Source organism: Paralichthys olivaceus, chromosome 6 (genome assembly GCF_024713975.1).
Source record: "Paralichthys olivaceus isolate ysfri-2021 chromosome 6, ASM2471397v2, whole genome shotgun sequence".
NCBI classification, from domain to species: Eukaryota; Metazoa; Chordata; class Actinopteri; order Pleuronectiformes; family Paralichthyidae; genus Paralichthys; species Paralichthys olivaceus.
The window spans coordinates 4,162,875-4,168,874 of record NC_091098.1 but is presented as its reverse complement, the minus strand read 5'-3'; the positions used below and the strand labels follow the sequence as shown (position 1 = coordinate 4,168,874).

Sequence of the window (6,000 nt, the reverse complement as noted above, 5' to 3'; positions counted from 1 at the left end):
CATGTGACATTCACTGCAGAGTGACTTAGATCATCTGAACCATAGAGCCTCTGTGTGTCAGGAGGACTGTCCAGCTGCCCCACAAACTGCAGTACAAATAAAGAAGAACAGAAACGTGTTCTATTCTTCACCTTAGTAATACCAGGGACAGGATACCACCAGTCATGGTGTACAAACAAGACGGAGAACAAACTTTCGTCATCAGTAATTTTTTTAAATAAATAGCAGGAGAACAAATCTCTCTGATTAGAAACTAACTATCTATATTGCTTTACCTCTTGAGGGTCTCAGGGAACTGGAGCCAGTCATAGCTGACATTGGGCAAGAGGTGGGGTACACCATGGACAGGTCGCCAGCAAATCCCATAGTCAACATACAGAGACAAACAGCCATTCAAACTCACAATTTTTGAGAAATCCATCCTCACACTTTCCATCTGTACACCATTATGAGAATAGAGCCTGTCTCATTCCACACATACTCCCTTCTCTCCCAACAATACCCATGGTAGGATTATAGGTCAACTAGCAGTACATTGTAGTGTCATGGACTTTCATATCTAATTCAGATGCCTCAGACAGAGAGGCACCAAACTCTTTTGTATATTACACCAGTGGAAAGATGTAAGGACACAGCGTGGTTTAGGAAAGCATGCTTTAGGCTGAAATATATAGGATGCGAACACTTACATGCAACATAGAGAGTGACAGCAATTGTAGCCATTCATGCATGTTCTGTTGAAATAGGTGACACAAGGAGAGAGATATACATGGGGATGCCGTGGGAGACATCTTGAGACTGGGGGTGACAATTGCTAAATACATAAGACATCAGCTGTTGCCTGAGTTCTCCTTTCACCAGCTTCCAGAAACCTTCCATCACAACAATCCCACCTACAGACAATCTTACAGTCTCCAATCAGTCTAGTTCCCAGAGAAAACCCACACAGACAGCCATGCTAGCAGCTCAGAATTTGTTGGTTCCTGGACAAGGTATCCTATTGACGTTGGTGAGTCCATGAGTTTTCCACTGTGAGACTGTGTTTGACATTTTGGCTTTTACTACTGGGTGAAATTATATGTTCGGCACAAAATCATAATCTGTGGTTATGTGGTGATTTCCTGATTTGTCATATGTAGCATCATCATATAAACATCTATATTTGTCTGTGTGACCAGATGCCTCAGCTGTTCTCTGTGTTTAATTAATGTTTCTATTGACATGAAGGCATCACATCAGTTAAGCTGCTCTTTCATGCAGATCTCCTGCTCTACCACATCTTACATTTTCTATCGGAAGTTCACTAAACAATTCGTCACGACTTTTGCTCTGTGACATGCAGAATCGTCCTTCAGGAAGAAGCCATTAGAAGATGGTGAACAGTGACTATAAGGGGGATGAACATGGTAAGCAGTATCCAAGAAAACATTCCCCACCATCACACAACCACCCGCAGCCTGGAGTGTTGACACAAGGCAGGTTGGCTTCATGGCTTCATGCTGTTAACTCCAGATTGGGACTCTACCATCAGCAGCCTCAGCACAAATCCACATTCATCAGACCAGGATACATTTTTCGCAGCCTTCAACTGTCCAGAGTTGACCACCCACCTCAAGGCTGGACGTGCCATTCATTCTGCTCAGCACAGTTGTAAAGAGTGATTACCTCAGTTACCACAACCATTCTGTCTGCTCCAACCAGTCTGCCTCTTCTCCTCTGACCTCTATCATCAACACAAAGCTGCTGCTCACTGGATCTCTTTTGTTTTGTGTCCACTCTTAGAAAAATTCTCAGAAACATTCAAACCAACATTTATGTGTGTTTTAAATATTGCACTGCTGCCTCATTCTACGACACTATGTAAATGGGAAATGGTCTGTATTTATATAGCGTTTTTCTGTTCTTGAGGACCATTTACACATCTATGTGAAACACTTTCTCCAGGGGCAATTTGTGGTTCAGTTTCTTGCTGAAGGACACTTCAGCATACAGAATAGGAGATTGATCAAACAGCCAACCCTCTGATCAGAGGATGACTCACTGTGCCTCCTGAACTGCATACCATAACCAGAAATACAATATATGTAAAATGTTTGTTTTAAATGCAGGTAAACAGACTTGGTCACCAATCAGACAGAACTCCTATTCTTAGAAGATCTCACCTATTTCCAGATGAAGATTTTGAAAAGAGTGAGAGGACGTTTTGTGTATATCGTTGAAATATTAAAAGAGATCAGCGCTCATCTACAAAGACGGTACATCTGTTTTGTGTGTGTGTGTGTGTGTGTGTGTGTGTGTCTCTGGGAGATGGTGTGGAATAGTTAAAGATAAGGGAAGATAAAATCAGCTCCAAAGCTTTTCATCAAGATGTGTGTGTGTGTGTGTGTGTGTGTGTGTGTGTGTGTGTGTGTGTGTGTGTGCCTGCATGAATGGACGAGTCTGGGGTCCATCTCCCTGCAGTGTACAGGATATCTATTAATAAGTTCATCTGATTCATCTATAAATACATTTATCCTCTTTCTCCTTACACTGGCTCACTGCATAATAAGCTGTGACAGTAGCCAGTTGGGTATAGCCAATGCGTGTGGATGGCGGGATGTGAGTATGGAGGACTGGTGTGTGTGTGTGAGTGTGGTGGTGGTTGTTGGCGGGGGGGGCGGTTGCATTGAACGTAGGACTCTTTGTTCTTCAGCACTAGGGTGTGCTATCTTTTACCACAGTGAAGAGCGCCTCAGGCCTCTGTTTTGTTTGATTTCATAGAGCAGAGGAGGCAGGTTCTGCTGCTTCTAACCACATCGACCAACTCCAGTTTATTCTCCCCTGTCCTCTGAGCTGTGGACCAGCCAGGCATCTCCCCATTTAGGACCAGATGCATGCTGTGATTTGTCCGTAGATGCTAATGTAGTGTTTTGGCTCTTCACTTTATGTAATTCACTTGTCAACCAAACAATGAGTCTGGCAAATTGGAGGTTGAGTGTGAATCAAAGATCCATTCCCAGAGCCTTCAGACCAGCAAAAGGAAAAGCCTTTTTTGGATGCATGTTGAATAAAAAATTGAAAAATCTAAAATGTAAGTTTATTAATTGAATTTCACTCTGAGGTAGAAAGAGGACTTGTGTTGTGATGAAGAGGGATTTGAGCCAGAGGGTAAAGCTTTCGATTTACCAGACTGTCTTCTGACCCTCACCAATGGTCATGATCTTTGCATAGCGACCTAAGAACTGACAAATACAAGCAGTAAAAATAGGCTCAAGGGCTGTTTTTCCAAAAGTCAACTTCAAACAAATTTGATATGACACATTATTCGTTCAGATATCTTCAAACACACACATCCCCTCCCCGCCGGCACACAGTCAAAAACGGTTGAACATTTGACGTTACTCTTGTTCATCTGTGGTCCATCCTCAGCTGCTGCTAACAGGTGAGCCAACAGGTTTGTTATAAGGCAGTTGAGTGGTACAAAGATGACCAAACAGCCTCACCTTAGATTGTTATTTTGCCATAAACTATGTAGAATCGTAACTATTTCCACATTCCACCCCTCAGATGCTCCGGTGTCATGATTGTCAGCACAGGATGACTTTTCTTTTGCTATCATCGTCCATTTTGCAACATCACTGACTAATTTAACTCATACGTTAAGATGACATGCAAGCCCTCTGCTGGACCAGGAAACAAACTACTTCAGATGGTCTGATAGGCATCCAGACTGTATATCCAGGATTTAAGTATACAGCCCCCCCACCATGTTTGAATGAATGTTCGAATTTCAAATATAAAGTAACAGCCTTAATGAGCTTCCTCTGTGGCTGGTGTGAGAGTTTGGACATCTGCAGGGAGATCGGAGAAGAGCTGCTGCTCCATTGAGTCAAAAGAAGTCAGCTAAGGTGATTCGAGCATCTGATTGGATGTCTCCTGGATGTCTTCAATTAGAGGTTTTCTGGGCAGGCCCAAATGGTAGGAGACTCCAGGTTAGACGCAGACCTAACTGGAGGGGTATATATCCCAACTAGCACTTGCCGTTCCTCAGGAGGAGCTGGCAAGCATTGCTGGGTAGAGGGACGTCTGGAAAATCCTGGTTAGCCTGCTGAAATCGCAACTTGACCTTGAATAAGTGGAAGAAAATTGATGGACAGAAGGAACTGAATATATAGATTTAAGTGTTAAGAAATAATTTAAAAAATGTTTTTTTTTAGATTATTTGTTCTGTGTTGAATAAAAATGCATTTCATTGTATTTAAATCTGTCTGGAAATGGAAGGAAATTGGCTCTATAGTGGTGGAAACCTTTTGATTTAATGTTCAATGACATTTTTTGAGTTCTCTTCAACAACTGATGTTGTCTACCTACTAATTCCACAAATCTGTCTGTTTGTAGAACACATATCTTGTACACACACATTTGGCATGTGTATTGTAACTGGGTCAAACCTTGGGTCAAAATCACAGCACGATCATTGCCGTGTCATGAACAGTAATACGACAAATTCAGTTCCATTGAATGTAAAACATATCCTGAAAAAAATATTCACTGCAAATAAACCAGGGAGGATGAACACAAAGTTTTCTAACTTCACTGTGCGCCATAGACATGTTTGTGAAAAGCTCTGCAAACAATGTCCAGCACACAAAGAATAGAAAGTGACAGTATGTTGTAGACAAGGAATCATTCTGAAGTGGCTCCAGAGCTTCAACACAGGACAAGAGAGCAGAACGTCACAACCAGGCAGGACTGGAACGGGCACTGCAGTCATATCTGAAATCTGGAGAGATCCTTCACAACGAGCGTACGTCTGCGGTGTGAGGGTGATGTCGTCATCACGCAGCAGAGTCGGTGGCGGAGGGGGGGGTGGTGATGGGGGGGTGGGGGGTGACGTATAGAGCCCCCCCCTTTGCCTGATTCCTCTCGCGGATGCTGCGACCGAGCTTCTGTGCGCGCGGGCTCTCCTCCTCCTCCTCCTCCTCCTCCTCCTCCTCCAAAGATGTCGCATGAGCTTCTCCTCTTTTTTTCTTCTCTCTTTCTTCCACTGCCCTTAACAGTGAACCGAGTTCGGTCACATTAGCAGCTCTCACCGCCGCCGGCAGCTAGCCCTGGTCCAGACGCACGGACAGCCCCCCCCCCCCCGCCTCCCTCCACGGAGGTGTTTAAACCCTCAACCCGGCGCATCCTCTCTCTCTCTCTCTCCCTCTCTCTCTCTCGCTCTCTCTCCCCTCTCTCTCTCTCCCTCTCCTCCACCGCCGCAGAACTCCGCCGACCAGCTGTCAGGTGACCGCGCGGAGCGGAATATTCATCAGTACCGTCGTCGTCTTTCATCCCTTCCCCTCCTTCGGACTCCAGGCTCCCGGAGCTGCCGCAGCCCCGCTCCCCCGCTGTGTCCTCTCATCCGGTCCGGGACATTCGCCGCTCCACGCACACGCAGATTAACGGGGATTCTGCCTCCCCGCCCGCGAGTTGATGCTGATGTCCTTGAGCTCGGCCTGCACGGTGAGTCGGTGAGTCCGTGCGTGCACGCGTGCGTGGCTCCTATTTACCCCGGGCGCTCGAGCGCCGTTTTTCTGAGGGCAGATGTGTCGCTCGCGCAGAGCTTCATGGACAATGTGAAGGTTAGTGATGGAGCTGCAGGATGGAACAGGCCTGATGTGGCATCTCTCTCCACAGGCCCCTCACTGCTCTGATAGTAGCTTATACTGTAGGGCATACCATTATACCCTGGCACACAGCGGTATGGCATTGTGAGGGAGTGTGTGTGTGTGTGTGTGTGCGCGTGAATGTGCTCCTGCGCGTGGGTAAAGCTAATGATACATATCCATCCATCCTGCATGTATCGGTTAGTGACGGGCTGCAACATTTTCACCGAGCACCATGCGCTGTTCTCTGGGTTCCCCGGCCCTCGTGCGTACCGGGCTACAGGCTATTGTGGATCAGTTGCGTTGTTTGTCGCACCTGCAGCGCGGAGCTGCGGGGGTGCCGGTCTGATCCGGTAACGATCTCCGGCCGGAG

At 46.1% G+C, this 6,000-nt stretch overlaps 1 protein-coding gene across 6 annotated transcripts in view; it reads left to right on the top strand.

Moving 5' to 3' along the window:
- The first annotated feature begins 4,928 nt into the window (after positions 1-4,928).
- atp2b3b (ATPase plasma membrane Ca2+ transporting 3b) overlaps positions 4,929-6,000 on the top strand; it is a 46,647-nt gene continuing 45,575 nt past the window's right edge. The window contains exon 1 of one of the 6 annotated variants that reach the window (XM_020089417.2): positions 4,929-5,484. The gene's annotated coding sequence lies outside the window, so the exon portion shown is untranslated. Of the gene's footprint in view, positions 5,604-6,000 lie in introns of all 6 variants that reach the window. The other 5 variants (XM_020089418.2, XM_020089421.2, XM_069527007.1 and 2 more) reach the window with 5 other exon arrangements.